This window comes from Helicoverpa armigera, chromosome 19, assembly GCF_030705265.1.
Source record: "Helicoverpa armigera isolate CAAS_96S chromosome 19, ASM3070526v1, whole genome shotgun sequence".
NCBI classification, from domain to species: domain Eukaryota; kingdom Metazoa; phylum Arthropoda; class Insecta; order Lepidoptera; family Noctuidae; genus Helicoverpa; species Helicoverpa armigera.
Genome location: NC_087138.1, coordinates 3,817,083 through 3,839,237, shown reverse-complemented (window position 1 = coordinate 3,839,237; position 22,155 = coordinate 3,817,083). Strand labels below are relative to the sequence as shown.

The window sequence follows — 22,155 nt, the reverse complement described above, 5'->3', positions numbered from 1 at the left end:
GTGACACCGCGGGCAGAAGCCAGTTACAATTAAAAACATATGTTACTTAGCTATTCGATATCATTTTGTGCAATTTTTTTTTTGACCACTACTTATGTTGGGGTCGGTTTCCAGTCTAACTGGATGCAGCTGAGTACCAGTGTTTTATAAGGAGCGACTGCCTATCTGATCCCCTCAACCTAGTTACCCGAGCAACCCAATACCTCTTTGCAAGACTGGTCGTCAGACTTACTACCCGTAACGACTGCCAAGGATGTTCAAAGACAGCCAGGACCTACAGTTTAACGTGCCATCCGAAACACAGTCATTGGTGTCCAAGATATACTTATAAAATCAAACAAACTTAAGTATCTAGGTTAATGAGAATCTTGACAAAAGCTGTAAAAAAAAATACATCACTATTTAAAAAGAAGTTAAACTAGCACAATTTACTGCATAAATAAAGTAAAGTGATACCTGCATTGTTAGTGCAAGTCCCAGCAAGAGTAGTCCGATGATATTACTTCCTACCCCAGGGGTGAAACGACCTATCTATTATTAACTAACCCGCCTGAGTTACGTGGCAACACCTAGATTGTATCTTTGATTATTCACCAAATTGTTTTTAGCTTTTACTACGAGATTAGTAGACTCTGTTTTGTTTGTGATTGCAGACTACTGACAGAACAACAATCGGCCGATACTAAGTTGTTCCGTTTACTTATTCATTTACTTATTTAATAAGGTACATCAACAATATACATAAAAATACATTTTTTTTTAATTTATGACCGAGACGGAGACATTTTAGTTTTACCTATGTAAAGCGGATTAAAAATCCGACCTGATTGTCAGCCGACTTAAAGTTTGCAGTCTGCTCTCTGTCTTAAGAAACCACCCCTAATTGACTAATTGACTCCCGAACTGAAAGATATTAAAAAAAAAACTGAAATAACATTATTCCGTTTTTCTTATTTTTCTGTAATAGTGTACAACCGCTAATAAATAAATAATAAAATAGAAATTCAACTTTTTCAATACACATAAATTGTGTTTATTTTTGAAAACTAAAACATATTTTTAAAGAGTACTGTTATTCACAAAAAGGTTTTAAAAAGAAACATTATTATATCTTTAAGGTTCTATGTAGCCTGATAAAGGTATTATGATTTAATTTAAGACTCAAACAAAACGAACCGCGAATTTCACCAGATTTAGTCCCAAAACCATTCCACGACATATGTACATCTCAGTTCCCTCATAATAATCTCCACTTAGCTTACGTTGCAAGACGTTCACAGGTGTAGAGAACCCAGTATATTGTTAATCCCGTATAATTACTGTGTACAATATTAACGGAGGCTCGCTATAGACTATATTATTCAAGTAAGTAATCTACTCCTTGGAACGTAGATTACTTGCACAGATTGCCAATGTAATATGTAGAGGGCAAGTTTTGACTGTGTGGGTGGCGTGTTTTTTTTTTATTTTAGTGTAGAGTGTAGGTTTTGTTTTGGTTCCGTGCCCAAATGGTAGAACGGGACCCTATTCTTTTCGCTCCTCTGTCCGTCCGTCCGTCTGTCACCAGGCTGTATCTCATGAAATGTGTGTTGAAATTTTCACAGATAATGTATTTCTCTTGCCGCTATAACAAAAAAGACTGAAAACTAGAATACAATGAATATTTTGGGGGGCTCCCATACAACAAACGTATTTTTTTTTGCTCATTTTCTATAAATAATGGTGCGGAACCCTTCGTGTGCGATTCCGACTCGCACTTGGCCGATTTTTTTTTTGGTGTAGAGATCGTGACTGTTCTTTTTTAAATGAAGAGATATTTGTGTTGTGAGGGAGTTAGGTTGCGCCTTTTTTTTACTGAGTGAAATCGCGGTTGTGCAGAGTACCTAAAGATGGGATTTGTAGGCGCTAACTTTTAATAATTGTGAAAATCAAGATTTTAAATCATTTTTTAATAGTTAATTAGAACTTTCCAAACCTATTGCCTAGTTAGTAACAAGCTCTTAGCTTCGATTCAGCGTTGAATATTTGCAGTTTTTGATACATTATGAATTTGTCTAAAAATTATACACATTGAGACTGTAATCCATACAAATATGATAAATAGGAAAGATTTTTCTTCGTGTGTTAAATATAAATATAAAAATAATTCTGTTGGTACCTACTTACAGTACCTACACTATTCCGGGATGACATCAAACGGGTTGTATTTTATCCAGGTAGGTACGGAATGAAGTTACCCCGGGACACTAGTGAAACCACGAAGAACAGCCAGTTTTACACAACCATTCTTCATCATTAATAAATAAACGAACCCGACACAAAAACCCGGTTCTTCCTACATCCAATTCTTACGCATTGTTTTTACAGTAAGTAATTAATATTTACATCCCTGCAATGACGCCGCTTATTCCAAAGACCTTTTGTAACGAAAACAGATAACAGAACCATTAATAAAGGCAACTAATTAATACTAATTATGTTATAGAAGTTAATGTGATAGCGTGACTTGCTATTTTGCATATTCACGGTATAATAAAGCATGGTATGAATAGCTATGTAAAAGAGCTTAGTTATATGCATTGAACAATTATGTATACTACAAACTATCATGGCTGGTCATAGGTGCAATTACTGACTGCCTCGTTGGTCTAGCTGTCGCAAGAGCGGCTCCTGAATACGAGGTCTCGAGTTCGATTCCCGGGTCGGACCCAAAGCGCTTTGTGGGATTTAGAAACTTTCATAAAGCAGCCCGCAGCCTGGAAGTTGGTGATTGATACACCCGTGCATCGGAGAGCATGTTAATGTTGGTCCTGCGCCTGATGTCTCTCCGGTCGTGTCGGATTACCGTCCCATCGGGCTATGAGAGTGAAGGAATAGTGAGTGCACCTGTGTCTACACAAATGCTTGTGCATTATAATATGTCTTGCGCAGTTGGCTATTCTCAATAAAGAGGGCTGTTCTCATATAAATGAGAACAGCCGCCATGGCCGATAATCGGCTAGGAGGACATCATAGTCTTCTACGCTATTCAAGATAAACTGTAATATACATAAACAGTAGTTTTGAACTGCAGAAACAAATGAGTAAATTTTGTACGTCTGTTACAATATATCGAGTGGTCCAAAAGATGACATCAAGTCGCAAAAGCTAGATTTTTCAAGCACTCATTTGCACATGAAGATTTCCCTTATTAAGTTCCGCGATTTTTTGTGGTAGGGTACACAGTGACACTTCCAAGAAAATGGTAGCATCTTGTTACCAAACATTGTATAACTGAATTTTCCATTCATTTCGACATTTAGAATTTAAAAACAGAACAACGAAACAAACATTCAAAAAGTCATTCGCTAAATAATACAAAACAAAGACTAATTTTTTTTTTTCTTTATAATGTTTTTATTAATAATAATCAATATTAAACTATAATAGGGAAATATTAAAACTAGGTATCAAAATATTCATCCGCATCGCTGTCAGCTGGGATCGTGCCCAAAAGACTAAAATAATAAAGGCACAAAAGATTTCTGCCTAAAACCGACACATTACAGTTAATTGCATTGGGTGAACTAATCAGGAATATGAGGCAGTCCACAAAGGGCTTCCGTTGACACCGTTTCTACACAATATGTATTGTCAGTACATTGTACGAGGTTTTTCAGGCTATGTTTGTGCACGGAAGCGAATTTTCTTTGTTTCTTTTTTGGGCAGTCAAAGAAAACAGACGCGGCAGTTGATTCTGTTTAATAGGAGTTTTTTTTAGAATGAGTAAAAATAGTTTTTCTTTTGTAATTTGCAGTCTACAGCATTTATTAAATTACTTAACTATAGCCATAAACTCTAAATTCATTCAATTTGAGAGAAAGATCGTGCACATCAGAATAATATGGACCTAACTTTTTATATTACTCCGAACAACTCCACGAATTCAATAATACCCACGTACTCGTACGTATATTTGTCAGAAAATTTCGCACAAACACTGGAAGTGTCAAAGAATAAGGAAATTTAATCCATAAGCTATAACTTTTGTTAAAAAGAACACTTTTACAAAGGATCCTCTCTGCCGTGACTGCGTCAAAAAGTTGATCCTATCTTACACGGGAAGCGAACCTTGAATAATAATGGATGCGGTGGTTTTTTCATTTATTTATTCTGTTAAAAAATATAAAATATTTAGTCACATATTTTTCCTGGCATTATAAAAAAATACTGACACTTATAAAGTGATATGTCTAATAAATCGCAAAATTGTAGTTTATGGAAAAGAATTAACCAAAAACCCGTTATGCTGCCATCCTTATTGCAACGTAAGCTCGTTGTATATGTTGGTTGTCGCGTACCTAACTGCATATGAAACATTAAAGACGGTCATTATTGCACCTTCTAATTTTGAAATAATCTCAGCTAGAAGCTCTTATCACCCCGGGATCACGAACGGAGTGGAAGCTCAACGGCCGGTGGAAGTCGCAGCCCAAGATTCACAAGGTATGTGCGAGTCTAGGATCTACCCGAACAACAAAGTACCTAGACAACCTGGTCTCCTCAGAGTTGCACTCCGCATCACAATCACATTGCGGCTGATGCGAGTTGCTACAGATATGTTCTCAAAAACTCGGTTACATATCGATAAACTGATAAAAGTATTTTAAAAAGAAATCAATACACATAATAACACGCTAAAGGCGGGTCTAGGCTAGACGAACCGAGCACGAGCAAAGCATAAGCGGAGCCGTCGTTCGCGGCGTCAAGTGTGATCACTATCGACCGTAGTTTTCCGCAGTGACTTCGCGGCTCTTGGCGAATATGGACGATATTAATAATATTGCAGTAGCCGCTGCTGTTGGTGCCAACCAAGCCCTTTTTATAAAGGGCGTCGTAATTTGTACAAGGGCAAAACCAACAACTGGCGGAACGCAGCCGAGCACGAACGAAATGCTCGCAGCGCGAACTGTGTTTGGTTCGTGCTCCGCTCGTGCTCGGCTCTTCTAGCGTAGACGCAGCTTTATATCAGCTTCACTTGTAACTATGTATGTAAGAAAATCTTGGAATCTTTATTTGACCTATTTCCCGGTCTTCGATTAAGATAAAATTTTGCACACGCTCTAGGCTCTGATGACAATACATGACTAGCTATATGGCGGCCTCCCCAATAGAGCGGACTGGCTGTATAAAATCCACCCCCATGATATGGGTATCTGTCAGGAATCCAAAAAAGTATTAAAAATAATTAATAATTTAAAAAACTAAAAAGCACGCTTTCAAAAACTATGAAAGCAAGCGTGGAGCGTAATCTTAACTCTTTTTGGACAAAACGCTTTCTTTCATCAAACTAAATGTCCGAATTATTTTATAATTTTTGAAAGCGTGTTTTTTTAAATAAATCTACCACATCCAAATGCTTCAGACATCAGGACAGAAGGCGTTTATAAGTTTTTTCATGAAATTGAGTGCGGCGCCCCGGTTTAATATAACAGCTCATCTATTCACCTCCGTAACAATATGACAAACTTTCACACGTTTGGATGGATCACAGATTCCTGAAATGGTTCCAGTTTCAGTAGGACTTGAGATAACTTTCAAATGTAATGTGGTATTAGAATTGCGCCGAGGCTTATAAAGAATAGTTGATTAAATGACAACTGGTTTTTATCCGACTGTGCAGTATTGTTACATCAATATTATATTATATCACACATATTTTGTGTTAAAAAATGTAAAGAAATAATATTGAGACATTTCCGACAGTTTATTATGGTAAACCAACGTCTATACATAATAATATATTTTATATGTAGAGAATAGGACACAGAAAGCCAATTGCCGGTCTTCACGGATAGCTATAGAGTAACACACTTATGGACAATGAACCGATATGATAAAAAATACATTACTTTAATATTAAGATTTTCAATAGTCAAGTTTTAGCTGTATCTGTGCCACACTGATGTTTTAGAAGATTTCCTTTTAAAAACTTACTTGTAAAACACTGGTACTCAGCTGCATCTGGTTAGACTGGAAGCCGACCTCAACATAGTTGTGAAAAGGCTCGGGAGATGATGAGGTTTTAGAAGATTTATAAATTTATTTTATAAACTAGCGACCCGCTCCGGCTTCAGACTGAATAACAGTGTTTCCCCACTATTAAATGTATGTAATCAATATATGTATATAAAAATGAAACCCACTTTCCGTTGTCACGACATAACATGAAAACGGCTTGACCGATTTGGCTGAAAATTAGAGGGGAGGTAACTTACACCCGGGAGAAGTTTTTGTCAGCATCCGGCTACAGGAATCCCGCGGGTGAAACCGCGGGCGAAAGCTAGTTATACATAGAAACCTTCCTCTTTAATCATTATATCTATGAAACAAAAGCGCATGAAAATCGGTTGCGTAGTTTTGAAGTGTTGAGCGTAAAAAGGGACATAGGGACAGAAAAAGCGACTTTGTTTTATATATATAGTGATGTTATATACTATATAGTGATGTTAAGAAGATTTAGGTATATTGAAATATATTTTTTTCTTCAATTCAGTTTATACAAAAATGCTACAAAAATAAGGAAAAAATGTTTCTTATTATTTATTTTTTTAACTGCTCCTCATATTAAATTTTTCCTAACACGTTAATGATTCTAGGCTGTGATTTAACGCCTAAACCACACAGGCGTTAACAAAATGAAGTGTTACTTTCGCACTTTGTAATTAATGTTAGTTAATTGATGCGACATCACCAGTTTCACTAATTAACGTTTTATTTTGACACTATTTGTTAATTAGTCCTAGTTAGACTACTGTGTCATCTGTGATTTTATACAAATTAGGGTAGGTACTAGCTAGGTAATGCAATATCGTTAAAATCATTGGAAAGATTTCGATTATGTTAAACTACAAGAGAATTAAACCGGAAGGTTAAGAAAATTCCGCTTCACCGTTTTAATTTTAAAGATTATATTATCGGCACTAACATAATAAAGACGAAATAATTGTACCTATATTTGTACCCTAAACGCTCCGAAACTACTGAACCGATTAGAAAAAATATTTCTCTGTTAGAAAGCTACACTTTTCCCGAGTAATATAGCTTATATTTTTGGAACGTTTAGTAGTTCCCACGGCACGCATTTGGAACCGCGGTAAATCGGCAAGTTAGTTAGTTACAATATACTTTCTGTCCCATCATAAAAAAATAAACAATTTAGCAACTGACCCGAGATCTTGCTCGCAAGTGTACTCTCTATCACGCTAATTATCTCGTCATACAATCTTGCTAAACACACAAACACACACACACACAAACAACCATTTATCTATACATAGTGCCACAACCCACTGACGATGTGGATGCATTAAATACATGACCACATCAAAAGGCATCGCCTTGATTGATAATCCATTACCTGTCTCGTTTAGTTCTACACAGCGATGTATGTATAGATGTTAAACCAAGATTCAGGGGTCGTTGACCTCAGTAATCAATGATGACTTCTGATGCCGTCGACTGACGTAGAAATATTTCCAAGAAGCTTCCGGCCGCGGCTTCGCCCGCGTAGAGTTCGGTTATATCGCGTTTCCAAGAGAATTCTTCAAAAGTCCGGGATAAAACCTATCCTATGTTATTTTTCAAGGTCAACTCTATCTCTTTACCAAATTTTATTAAAATCAGTTCAGTGGTTCAGACGTGAAAGCGTAATAAACAGACAGAGTAACTTTCGCATTTATAATATTAGTAGGGATTGATTTATTTTGATACAAGAAAATCAAAGAGATAAAAAACTGTTAAACCATTTTAAGTATGAAGGTTTATTTCTTCAATAATAATTTTTAACCAAACGAGAAAAAATATTTTGATAAAACATTTACGCTACTTTTTATCCAGTGGCTGCTTTGGGAAGCGTGTGAAACCGCTGACAGAAGCTAATACAAAATACTTAATCAATTGCATTATATTTTGCCACAATAACACTTTTGAGTGAGAAGGCTATGCTTAACATGGATATGACCGCTCAACGGACGGACGGACGGAGGACGGCTCAACCCAACCATACATTTTACCCAGAAATAAAAGGTATTCCCAAAATTTGCCAGGATATACCTTTCATACTATCCGATACTGGACGTGAGCCTTGATACAATACTGATTGAGTTACCTATATACTGGTAATTTGTGCCCAATCTCTGACTTGTAAATTCTTGTACGTACCTATGCTGTTGGATACTGACGTTGCTTACGTCATCAAAGCCGAAATATTGATAGTGAAGGACTGAGGAAGTGTTGAAAGGTATATTTTGAATATTAAAAGCAATAGTTAAATGCGCTGTGAGTTTTAATACGCTTAGATCTAAAAACAACATTAAAAATTACTTACTTAGTTGAATAATTATTTTAAGCAGTAGTTTTATTTGTTTAATATAAAAAGTCTTAACAAGATTGTCACAGATGAAGTATTGCACACAATGTTCTCAATTCAAATCACTTTGCCGCTCTAGAGGATAAAAACGGCTTTTGCACTCAGATATTGAAGAGCAAAACTACTCTTTCCGAGATGGTGCGATAAAAACAATATATATTAGCTTCAAAATTTACAAGTAGCTATAGATAATAAAAGAAAAAAAAATGTTGCAACAAAGACGTACTTAACAAATTATTTTATGACAACTAAATCCATATTATTCTTTCGTTTCAGAATTCAGAATACTTTTTGGTTTTGTTAGTTAGAACTATTTAAAACAAGAGTTCAAAAGTAAAACCAGTGAAAAAATGCTGACTGAAAACCGGAACTTGGCGAAAGTCCAGATTTTTTCGAAAAAAAAAGACAGTTCGAGTCTGGAATATACAGTTTGAAATAAAAACTCTTTTCTGTGTATCTATTTTACAAGCAGAAAGTTTTACTTTCGTTTTCGTAATTATCTTGTTCTGGGGAAGGTTAGAAAATATGGTCAAGTGCGAGTTCTCTTTTGTGGATCACAGATTCAGTATGTCAATTTGGATATTTCCTAGAATTTTTTGATGATGCGTAATATTTATTGTTGTACATATTCTTCTTTATTGAGTTAGCAGTATGATTATTTATTTCAGTGATTATGTAAAGTTAAATGTTCCTTGCCACATTTTCAAGTGTTTAGTATATAAAACGCTATAATGTAATATTTAGTAAGTAATTAAAACGCGGTCATATAATTATAGGCCGATCTGCCGATTCCAATAACCTATTACAATAGGTTTACTAGAAATAGAAAGTGATAGTTTAAGTACCTATTACTTGTATAGGCCTATTGTCAAAATTATAACTCTTGTAACTACGCCACAAATAGATTAATAGTTGTAAAAATCCACAGTACGTGAACTTAAACTACGATACAATATTTTATTTAAGTTATTTGCATCTTTAAATCATAAGAAATTTCAAAAATACCTCGACTGTCTGTTCACTATTTGACAATTACTGTAAAACTTATTCAGCAAAGGACTAATTTAAAGTAAAAATATAAAAGACTAGCTTCTGCCAGCGGTTTCACCCGCATCCCGTGGGAACTACTTCCCGTACCGGGATAAAACGTAGATTATAGCCTTCCTCGATAAATGGGCTATCTAACACTGAAAGAAATTTTGAAATCGGACCAGTAGTTCCTGAGATTTGCGCGTTCAAACAAACAAACAAACTCTTCAGCTTTATAATATTAGTATAGATGAGCCACTTAAGTATATAATAATATTTAGCGTTAGGCTACATTTGACCAGTTACGTTTTATAGAGGTAGATACGTCACTATTTTTTATTTAATTAAATAACATTCATTCCTTCTTCACATTGTGTATTGGTTTGTTCAATAGTTGAGGCCACTTGTAAAATAAGATCCGCACGAAACCCTTCGGATAGTAAAGGCCTAAAAATAAATATCCCGTGTATATAGTGTGTGTCGTTCACAACCACATTAAATCCTATCGCATATAGGTACTTTATGATATTCTATGGCGAATTAAAAAAAAATAACCTAATCCATTCAGTGGTTTAACCACAGGAGTCATTTTTCGTTTTTATAATTTACAACATCATGTGTAAAGCAGAGATAAAGCTAGCTAGCTATTTAATGTTTTGATCAGTTGACAGTTATCAGTTTTTAAGGGAGAATTTCAGTTGTTTGTTTCAACTTTTATATGGTGTTCTAATTTTCGCTAACATTTATTCTATTTACTTTGTTTGAAAAATCCTTATATTATATAAAACAGTATATGTATTAACGCATTTCATTTGATGTGATTGTGAACGACACACCCGATATACACTACCTCCTTTACAACCTCTATAGTTCAATAAAACCTTTTTAAAAACTCTATCGACTTTGCGTGATAAAAAGTGAAAATATTAACGAAGAGGAAATTATTCTAAAACTAGACTCCGCCCTTCGTTTCATCTGCAGCCTGTAAGAATTATTGTTCGAACCTAGTTAGCTTTTTAACATGCTTATTTAATAAAAATAAATAAAATAAAATACATTTATTTCAGGTAATCATAACCCATATTGTTACAATTAAACTTCACTTGTAAGAAAATCTTGGAATCTTAATTTGACACACTTCCCGGTCTTCGATTAAACTGAAATTCTGCACACGCTCCGAGTTGACAAGCGTCCAATGCATGACAAGCGTGTTTTTTTAACTATTAATTTTTCAAAATAAGGTTTTCTGCGTGTGTTTCTTCAAAATCCTTCAAGCAGTTATTTGTGTAAGAAAATACACACACACACGCACACTTTCAATTTACAATATTAGTGTGAAATGTGATTACCAGGAATCGTTATCTGGTATGGTGTTACGAATTTTATTGTGTTTATAAAATTGCAGAGAAATTTCTGATTTTAACTCTGATGTATTGTTGGCATTTACATATTTTAAAACTAACGACACGGCACGGCTTTTTATGGGTATGAATTATATAGACTTCTACTTCACTGTATTTTACGTCCCTCGAGAATTCTCTCGTATCCGGACAAAATAGCCTACCTATAGTACTCTGTTATAGTCTATTTCTTTAACAGAGAAATAATTTTACAAATCGGTTCAGTAGCTTCGGAGCCTATACAAACAAACAAGTAAATAATACTTCCTCTTTTTTATGTTAGTATATGTAGAAATATAAATACGAAGATAGTCGAAGTTCTGAGGAGAGAAACCGCTTCTGTTATTTGAAAACCAGTGACATTGTTACACAGAAAACTTTCTTGAATCGTAACTTGTAGGCTCAATTCGCTTTTGTTGAATTAATTTAATATCGTTGTAAATTGTAGCTTTTTTTTTCAAAATACTTATTTGTCGTAACAGTAATTTCATCATTAGTAACTAGCTTCCACCAACAGTTTTACGCGCATTCTATGAATATTACTACCGGATAAAAACTCTATACTAGCCTTCTTCGAAAATGGTCTATCCAAATCAGCAAGATGTTGTTGCATGTTCAAAAAACTATTCAGCCTTAAAATATTACTATAGTATAGATAACATTCAGTGTACACCATTTTCTTAATTAAAAACGATTGAACTAACTTAAATGATATTTTGAGAGCAGTTTTTTGAAGTTCTGGTATTAAAAGAAATTCCTTCTGAATACGAGTGAAACCAGCAAGAAATAAAACAAGATTAAGAACTTCCTACCATCAAATTCATGTAATAGACTATCCTACGTAACTGCATTTAAAAGAACTTGCTCTTCAGTTAATACAAATTCGGAGTCAACCCCTAAAATTATCAACTGGAATAGCAGCTGAAACTAGAACATTTATAGCTTAAATGCATAAGTTTGGCTTTGTTCCCGAATTGTTTTAGATAAGTTCAGATATTGCAAGTTAACTAATCGCTTTATTAACAACTACGTCTGTGTGTTACGACTTGTATTTTAAACTAATTCGCGAAGATAGACTTTATATTATTATTATTTTGTATGTCTCTTCCAGACCACGGGACTATAGAGTCCCGGATTTTTGGGAGGCGAACGTGGGGTCGAAGCCAACGCGCTTAAGCCTTTTAGAGACAACTTTAATGAAATGGTGACACAAAACCGACGATATATTATTATTATTGTTCTTTATTGCACGTTTAACAATAAATACACATAGAATAAAGACAGTTTATGTACAACGGCGAGCTTCACCAATTGGGTTCTCTTACAGCCAACCTTAAAGCGATAGAGGGATTCGAGGGAGGCTAAATCAAATAGTGCACCACAAATATGCATTACTGAACAATTAACATGGCTTTTTGTGTTATACTATACTCTATCTATCTTTTGTGATAAGACATTGATTTATATTTTTGTAATTTATATAGAGTAAGTGTTAAAATTCAATGTCTAATGGCAAATTACGATGATGATGATGGATGGATACGTTATAGAAATCTACTGTTAGACTGTAAGTCGACTATGTTTGTGACTTTAATCTCGGTTCCACTTAAGTTCTGAAGATAATAACGTGCACAAGGGGCAAAGGGTATCATTAATTTGTGATAGATATGTAATAAAGGTTAAGTAATTTAACTACATTAAATATATTTACATGAGTAATATATGATTGATTTATTGATATTTTCTCATTTTCAGAAGATATAATAATGATTTTGTTTTTTTTTTGTAAATTTATCGTTTTAGGCCATTAATTTAATTAATCTTTAATATAATAGTATAAAAATAAATAAATATTTTTTTGTAATAACACTTTTCTGTGTAAAAGTTATTATGCAATAGCTTGACATAAAATTATTGTTATTGTCAGAATTATTTTGTTCAAATAACAATTAATAATTCTGAAGAATCAACGCATTGTTCATATTTCTGAATAAAATATTAAAATTAAACATTTAATGAAAAAAGGTCTTCCTCAGAGTTTTTTCACCAATTTTAATTCTTGGGAAGTGAAGAATTCTACCTTCTTAGTAAGCGGCGATATAATATTAAAATCTGAAAGTACTTTTTAATTTAGTAAGTTGCCAATAACGAATTTAATAGATGTTTCTACTTTATTTTATTTTCAATTAACCAGACTAGTCTGGTAAATCCAAAGCATTTTTTTTAAACACTGATTATTTTTTTATTTATATCGTAGTTAAATCAGCAGCAATTAATTCAGGGTTCTTGTCATCATATTTTTTTTAATTGACAAAAAAATTTAATGCACATTTTTATAAAACGAACTTTTTGTTCTAAAAAGTTTAATACCAATGCAAAAAAGTACAGTTTTATATCAACAGTCCTTATTTAACTGGAGTAATAGTAAAAAAAAAATAGGTACCATCATGGATTAGCATTATCATAATTATTTCATATTGCACGGAGAGTTTATATTTCATAAATTAAATTGCAGCAGTATTTTCTGCCTTTCCAGGAATTATCTAATTAGTCAGCCACGATTATAGCCAAAGAAATGCACCAGAGCTTAGAAACACTTACCTCAAATAAATATCTTCACCAACCACTCAAAAACGCACTGGAAAATAAAATAAAATAGCCACACACACTAGATACTTATCACTGACGATACGACGAAAAGTTTTCCGCGGAGCCCGACGAGCGACAAAAAGTCGTCTCCATACGTCCTTCCGCGCGAAGTCTCGCGGTCAACTGACTGTATTCCCGACTGCCAGTCTCCACTTTCATGAAATGAACTGAAACTCATATTACCATCACACAATGACGTATACAACTACATTGCTCACGCCATTTTGAGTTCTATGTAAAGAAGTTAAGATATAAAATTGGTTAACAAAAAAATTGTTTTCAAAGTCCTCGGCTGTTTGTTTGGGAGGGTCGCAAGGCGGGAATGAGTGTGTCGAAAAAAAAATAAGCCAACCACGTCTCAGTGAGTTAAGGCTTCAGGGGCGGGTTTCCACTGAATATCTTTAATTAAAAGCCCAACTTTGCTTGGTTCGACGTTGTAATGAATTGAAGTTTGCAGGAGAAAAATCCTGAGTGATAGAACGATGTGACTATGGCTTAATAGGAAAAGCCTGCGGTAATTTCGAGAGAAATGATGAGAGGAAAATTAATTAACACAGCGTAGATTCTGCGATGCATCGCTTTGAAATGCAGCCGGTGTTTGTTCGTGAAATTATGTTAAATATTATGGACATTTAGATAGTGTTCGTTGGATAAAATATGGACGGTCAATAAGTGCTGGTTAAATTATATGATTTCAGTGGCTCTTTATTTGAATTTACGCTTCGCTGGTGGTGTTTAGTTTCAGTAGGTACATATATCATCCTAGGTTATTAATTTAACTTCGAATATGTGGGAAATTAATTTAATGTAAGTCTTTTATTTATTTATTTTCGCGAAATGCTCTCATTTTTGTTATCATTGTAATTTGTATAACACTGTACTGATAAATCTGAGTTACTATCTCAGAATTTACTTAACTCTACATGTTCAAATTTTTTTCTCAATCATGCAACTTAGCACTTTTCTGTGTGTATAGTTATGACTGCTTCTCACTCTAGTTCATTTTTTTTATTAAACTTTTTTTAAAATATAAAATTCCTAAAAAACTGGAGTAGTATACCTACAATAAGCGAAAGGCTTAAAAAAAATTCCATTCCATCCATTGTTTGAGTAACATCAACTTGCGAAGAATGAACCTTAACACAGTCATTGAAACCTTAAGCATCAAACAAATATTTAAAAACCCATACAAAAATCCTTCTATTTTGATGACCAACAAGTTTATCTAAAATCAATCTCCCGAAATCAGATTTTGAAGATTTCAAAGGCCGAAACAAGAATGGACACCCATCTCTTTCTTTTTAAGGCGTGGTTTAAATCACGCGCATGCTCAGACGTTCCATCTTAAGAATAAGATACTTCATTTTTTGCCTCTTGAGCGATAATACATTAGATATATACAATGGGTATACATAAAACTTGTATATACTTGGCATGTTATGTGAGGACTGTGAGTCCGTGACTTTCAAGGTTTCATATCATTGGATTTTCTAGAAGACTTATTCTTATTGTTTGAACTTGAATAGAGCATAGTTCAAAGAAAATCTTTGTGCTTTGGTCTAAATAAAGCTTGCGTTTTTGATACCCTGAATTCTAGGTAGATTCTTAATGTCAACTTCTTAAATGTGTGTAATTTACAGGCTACTAGAATATAATGTTGTGTTTAATTAGAGGTGACCTTGGTTGAATCTGCAGTCTAGACAAGTGGTAACAACTAAAAGTGAACCGAAGGTGATATAATATGTGTGGAGGGTTGCTTTCCAAAGTCATCTCTGATGAGATACAAGATTTCGTATTGAGATCCCAGGTAATGAGATGTTAAATCTCATAATATAATAAACATATTGAAAACTCATACTACATAGTATCTAAAAATAAATAAAAATAATCATTAAAATATGGCATCAAAATACTTCTTTTTATCTCTATATTATTATCTAAGAGGCTGGCAATGCTGAACTTTTGACGAAAATAAAAACCAGCCATTGGGTCATCTGAAGTGTCCAAAAGACGCTTCGCCAGTTCTTTCACCAATGAATTAAAATAAACACTTACAGCCTTACTCATAAAAATCTCTAATCACCTTCTAAGCAACATTCTAACTGATCATACTTAAAGTGTTTAGTAGTAATTAAATGTTAGCTAAGACATGCTTAAGCAACGTTTATAAGTAAGAATTTAATCTTAAACAGCCCTTAAGTATTACTTAAGGCTGATAATAATAAAAAAAACTGTAAACAATAATTTTAACCGTAAACAAAATAGCTTCTTGACCCTAGCAAACACGCTGAGACCTTGGCAGTCACGTTTTGTACTACTAAATAAATGATGCACTCATGCTCGATATCTGTACGCCACATCTTTCTTAATTAAATGACCAAATCCCACTAATATTATATATGAGAATACTAGCTTTTGCCCGCGACTTCTTTTGCGTGGAATGGTGACTTTCGGCAGATTTTTGGTTAGACCAATAGATGGCGCTATATGTCCGGAATAAATTTTATTTTTTATTTGTATATTTCTTTGTAATAAAAACTATACTATGTCCTTTCTCAAGTTCCAAATTATGTCTGTACCAAATTTCACACAAATTGGTTCAGTAGTTTAGGCGTGAAGAAAAGACAGACAGACAGAAAGACAGACAGACAGAGTTACTTTCGCATTTATAATATTAGTAGGGATTTGTAAGGATGTATGTATTTTGTTACTCTCTCCCACTAAAACTATTTAATGGATTGGATGAAACAGCGAGAAATATAGCTGAAATAACTGAATAATATACATAGTCTACTTTTTATCCATGTGCAGGAAAAGGTACCTTCGGGATGAACCCATGTTTAGATCCAGTACTTTATAGCGGTAGTGTAGGTCCTTATCCACGTGCGGGAAGCTAGTTCAAGAAGTTTCCTTGGGATCGAGGATGGATGTTAGTACCTACTGACAATAATAATTCAGGTCTATAAAAATAGTATTGTTTGATCTCTTTATTTGGAAATATTCCACCAATGGCAACAGAATCTATCCTACTTTTGTGCGTTTGTACCCTAAGGGCTCCAAAACTACTGGTTCATTAATTTGAAAAAATCTTTCACTTGGGAAGATAGAATACTTCCGCTGATCATCCTCCGAGCCTTTTTCCCAACTATGTTGGGGTCAGCTTCCAGTCTATCCGGGTTCAGCTGAGTACCAGTGCTTTACAAGAAGCGACTGCCAATCTGACCTCCTCAACCCAGTTACCCGGGCAACCCGATACCCCTTGGTTAGACTGGTGACCTTTTAATTTTAATAATTTTTAATGAGGTAATTTTTTGGGGAAGAAGTTTCTCCAAGAGGTTGGTGAAACCACGATACAACAGCTAGTTACAGACTAAAAATATTGACCTCTGATCTATCTTTATCTGTTATGGCTTAGTTATTGAAATAAATTACTTTTATATCAGTCTTCTTATCTTATGAGAGGTTAGGTTAAGTTAGTTGTGTGGTCTTAATATACAAAACAGCGTAATTTATTTTGTTACGAATTAATCAAAACATCAATGAAGTGTAATAAAAATTAATACACAAAACTGACTGACTAAAAGTCGATCGATTACAAGGGTAAGCAACGCTTGGTGCGGCCTACCCGTGGATGGGTGACTATCTTGTCGTGACGAGTTCCTCCGTGTTTCAAAATGCACGTTGAATTGGTAAGCCAGAAAGTCTTAAAAACAGTCATACGATGATGTATTGGGTTACCCGTGTAAATGGGTGTAGAAAATGTGGTAAAACATGAATGTGGTCCAAAGATCATATTTAAAAATAATAATTGTCTAAAGTTTTGTAATGAAGTTGGTTTTACAGTTAACTAACAATGCCTTAACCGCCCGTCTACCAGTAATTATCTTCAACATACTACAAGTTAAAGGTGATTTTTCAAACACCGTAAACAGTTTGTCGTAGCGTTTATCTCGTAGCACGTAGCAGCGTAGCACCGCAATTGGCGCCACCATACCATTAAGTGTCATGCCAAGTGTGCTACGAACATTTACTACGATGATAACTCAGATTCAGTTCGGAAACTTTGGAGAAGTTGTGGTTCAAGCATTCATTCTGATTGACTAATATAGTGAGAGTAACGATGATAGGGTAGAAAAAAAATGTATGATCTAAAAATAAATATTCATACAGAAATGCAGTCATTTGTGAAGACAATGCATCCGTGAGCTTGCAACTGTTCAATACAACAGAAGTCAATATCGAACATGTCACAATTCACAAAGACAAAGGAGCTAACAGAATTCTGCAATCTTACACTTCACGTTTCGCTAAAAGAACGAATCGAAAAGAATTCTCAGTGTATTTCGTTAGGAGTAAACGTGACACGTCCGCTCATCTCAGAGTACGGTCACGGACTGGCGCGCCGCTGCACAATTTCGCCACGAGACGGTAGGTGGCGCTGTCAATTTGAGCTGCCGAGACGTTTTGGCGCCCAACATGGGACATGAAGTTTTATTGTGTATATTATGCAAATGTATTTTGAATACGTTTGACGGTCTCGTCTGGTGCAACTGAATATGTTGGATAATATTTTATTACAGTACAGAATGTTCTGTTTCGACTGAATCGTTGCTTTACGACATTTGTAGCATATGAACAACTTGGCAATATTACTTAAATGCGAAAATAGTCAGCAGGTTGTACTGACGATATTTGATAGAAAGACAGGCAAGGTCATTGTACCATTTATATCGTAAGCAAAAAGTTAAACACTTTGTAAAACTTAGTTTGACATAATCAATGGGAGATTCTGTAACCTCATAATTATGTCAATAAAGATTATTTATTTATAATTATAAAAAAAGTTAAGATGAAGGAAAGAGATTATTTGATTAAATTAATTGTTGTTATCTTATCTACCTACCATTTACTATATTCACCAAATAAACAGACCTTCCGACCTTCCAAAGCATCCACAAAATTCTGATGCAAATTGCATTTCAATCCAATTTCAAACGAATCAATAAAAGTGCAGAACAGTCAGAGAGATATAAAAGTACGCGCTACAACATTTAGCATCAAAGGTCTACCCGAGGGAGCCGCGGTTAGCCGGCGATTAAAGCCGAAAGCCGAGAGCCGAAAGCCGAAAGCCAGCAACCATTTGATGTATTCATCCCCTTGAGCTGCAAACTGAGATAAAAGTACGGGGTTAATACACCCTCGGGATCGTAAGTGATTCGAAGTTCGATTTTAAAATTTATTTTCCAAAGTGTTTCAATTTTGTAGGAGTAGTTTTATTCCGATTAGTTTCGGTTTAGAGGCTGTTTCGGCTTTTTTAAAGGGAATTGCATTTTGTTAGTGGTTTATGCAGTGTTCGAAGTAGAAATGAGTTTTTGATATTCTCTATTTTGTTTTTTTACAGCAGATAAGAATATTTTATCAGCCCTGTTCCTCGCATAAGAAGTTAATAATACTGCGCCTATTATCATGATTTGTTTGGAGAATACATAGTCTGAACAGCTATGTATGTATTGTATGTATGTACGTATGTATGTATTTTCATTTTTTACATCCTTGCAATACGTCAACAACAACAAAGATCCTAGAGGTTTTCGTCATTTGTATCTATTATATGGTCATCACGAACGCTTAAAACAATTTTAGTTATATTTTTTTGTTATGCTCCTTAATTTTAGCACTAATTGCAAAAATTTGCTTAGAAAGTTAACAGTCAAAAGTACTTATAAAAAAATGTACCTTTAAAATATATAAACAAACTGCAAAAAAAATCATCCACCTATTTAAAAACAAGTGACAAAAAACAAAACAAAACACGGTAATTTGGGCGAACTAAAACTTGGGCCTAATTGAATTGCAGTCAACTTCTTGTTAAGGTGAAAGCGCGACCGCCCGAGGCCCGCTTCCATGTCGCCTGGAAACTTTGAAAAATTCCTCACTACTTTGTTTCACTGTAACTTAATAAAAACTACGGTCTTGCTCAGTGAAGTTAGGAATTAACTTTGAGAAACATTGCCGGGAAAGCCAGAGGTATTTTGTCATATTCCTATTAAGATGGAGCTAGTTTTCAAAACTGGACGCAGGTAGTTTTGGAATATAATATTTGCTTTTGATACGACAGTTTTGTGTTGTTGCTGTTTATCTCTGTTTTCTTGTGTCTTAATCTTATGCTTATTTTACTTGAACGTAACCAGACAGCTATGGATACTAACTACCTCTATAATAGACATTTGAATGTATATGTAATGTATTTGAATTACCTATCATGGAATTCAAAGCGAATACAATAACAATTCTACTAATACAATTAACAGTTTATGCAAATACAGCAAAGGTACCTAACCCCAAACAATGACAATGAAACTTAAGGACGTATGTCTAATTACCCTCCAAATAACACTAATCAAGATTACAAACGAATCTGGGAAACCAAACAGTCCCCGAAATTCGTCTCAAATGTAAATTATGCAAACAGTTCCCCGCAATATTCTCGTTTTCGACAATATATTTAGCATTTGAAATAGAGTTGTAACGGAATAAATGGTTGTCGCTGCACGTCCGCTCGCTTCGCACTCAACTCACGAACTGATTTGAATTTGGAATTTCCCCCGCTCGGTTGGCGCCGCCGTCGATGTTTAGCTTTTCTCGTATTAAAAAATTGTTTTATTCATTTTTATCGTTTTGGTTATCGAGTTTCTTTTTTCCCAGTCTACTGTTGCACTACTAAGTGAAAATCTTGGTATTTTGTGTTCAAATTCGTTCATCTACGAAGCAATTTTTTTATTTTGAACGTAGTTTACCTTTTTATGCAGGCGTATGCGTTTTATTGTGTCTATCTTTGGCAAGAGCGTTAATCCTTCAAAATATTAAAGTTCGAAATTAATATAGAGTAAAAAAAGGATTGAATAATCTGACGATAGATAGAAAGCCGGGCATATAAGCCTTGGTCATCGATGTTTCTCTAACAACATTTTTACTTACCCATACCTCTATTAATCCTAGTTTATCAAGCAAAGTAATCTCATCTTTATAGTCTTGTTTACCCACTTAGAAACGCTAAGCAGCTTTCCCGTCCAAATGCTAATGTTTACCGCATTCGTCCAAAATTAAAGGAAAAAAGGACTTACAGTTTAACTGTGAGTTCATAACGATTTTCAACCTTATGCAGTAGGTGTTATGGATGAAATTTGCTAGTGTTTTTTAATGTAAACTGTCTAATGAAGTCAAGAGTAATGGAGTGGTTCAACGTTTTGTTTTTCCGCTTGCTGTTTGACTATAAGAGATTTGCGATCAAGTTTTTATCCGATTTTAGAAATTTGCACTTTTTACTGTTTGTTTGGTTTTGGTTTACTTTTATTTTTATGATGTTTCTTGTATTTGTGACTGTAGTTGTTTTTTGAGACCCCAGACAGTATCTCAAACAGTCTTAATAAGTTGCCCAAATCACTGGATTAAATAGGTAAGATAGGTGGTCCCTTCACGTAGACTTTAAGCCGACCCCAACTAGGTGGGAAATGGCTAGACAGATGATTAATTATATCGATGCTTTACACATCCTAACACAGTTTCGTTACTTGCATTAAAGAATACCACCGCATAAAGTAATTGTTTTACTCAGAGACTCATCATCATCCTCCGAGCCTTTTCCCAATCATGTTGGGGTCGGCTTCCAGTTTAACCGGATTCAGCTAAGTACCAGTGCTTTACAAGAAGCGACTGCCTATCTGACCTCCTCAACCCAGTTACCCGGGCAACCCGATACCCCTTGGTTAGGCTGGTGTCAGACTTACTGGCTTCTGACTACCCGTAACGACTGCCAAGGATGTTCAATGACAGCCGGGACCTACAGTTTAACGTGCCATCCGAAACACAGCCAATGGTGTCTAAGATATACTTAGAAAGTACATACAAACTTAGAAAAGTTGCATTGGTACTTGCCTGACCTGGGATCGAACCCGCGCCTTCATACTTGAGAGGTTGGTCCTTTACTAGGCCACCACGACTTTTACTCAGAGAGTAAAAAGACAATTTAAAATAGTTCCATAAAATTTTAACAAGCTCATAATTCTCGCAACATATTCATAGATACTTCTTATAATTCAGAAGATTTCATCACACAACATTTTACTAGCTCGTTAACTCTCAAATACATGCAAAAATACATAATTTGCTTTCGAGATGGTGTACAACAATTCTTAGCAGACGAACCAATTTAACATGACCTCCCCTGCCCCTCTTGGTCTGATGAAACGTCGTAATATTAAGGGGATCTTGTAGATAGGTCAGGGGTCATGGTAGACTGGTTACATTATAAATAATGATGCTTCTGTATGGCCCTTGCCATCCGTCATGCGGTATAAACGGTTCGCCCATTATGCCTACTTTGTACATCATAAGATTAGGTTTTCTTACATTTTTCTTAATGGTTTTATTATTTATTGTACTGTTGCTATGGCGTCATTGAGAAACCAGAAATCCACGCACTTGTAAGATGCATAGATGTCTTCCAGATCTGCGAAATGATTAAAAACTATTCTAAGGCACTATAAACTAAGTTATATTCATGAACATAATTTACGCCAAATTGAAAAAATACTTAAGTAGTAATAATCTATATCATATTAAATAGGAATTTAATGAAGTTTCGAAGATTTTGAGCGAGTTTATAAG

The 22,155-nt window shown here is 34.7% G+C and overlaps 1 protein-coding gene across 4 annotated transcripts in view; it reads right to left on the bottom strand.

The window, feature by feature from the left end:
* LOC110376321 (carbonic anhydrase-related protein 10) overlaps nt 1-13,645 on the bottom strand; it is an 82,443-nt gene extending 68,798 nt beyond the window's left edge. For 3 of the 4 annotated variants that reach the window (XM_021334759.3, XM_021334760.3, XM_049841359.2), the window contains exon 1: nt 13,441-13,644. The gene's annotated coding sequence lies outside the window, so the exon portion shown is untranslated. Of the gene's footprint in view, nt 1-13,440 lie in introns of all 4 variants that reach the window. The other variant, XM_049841363.2, reaches the window with a different exon arrangement.
* Nucleotides 13,646-22,155: the final 8,510 nt, after the last annotated feature.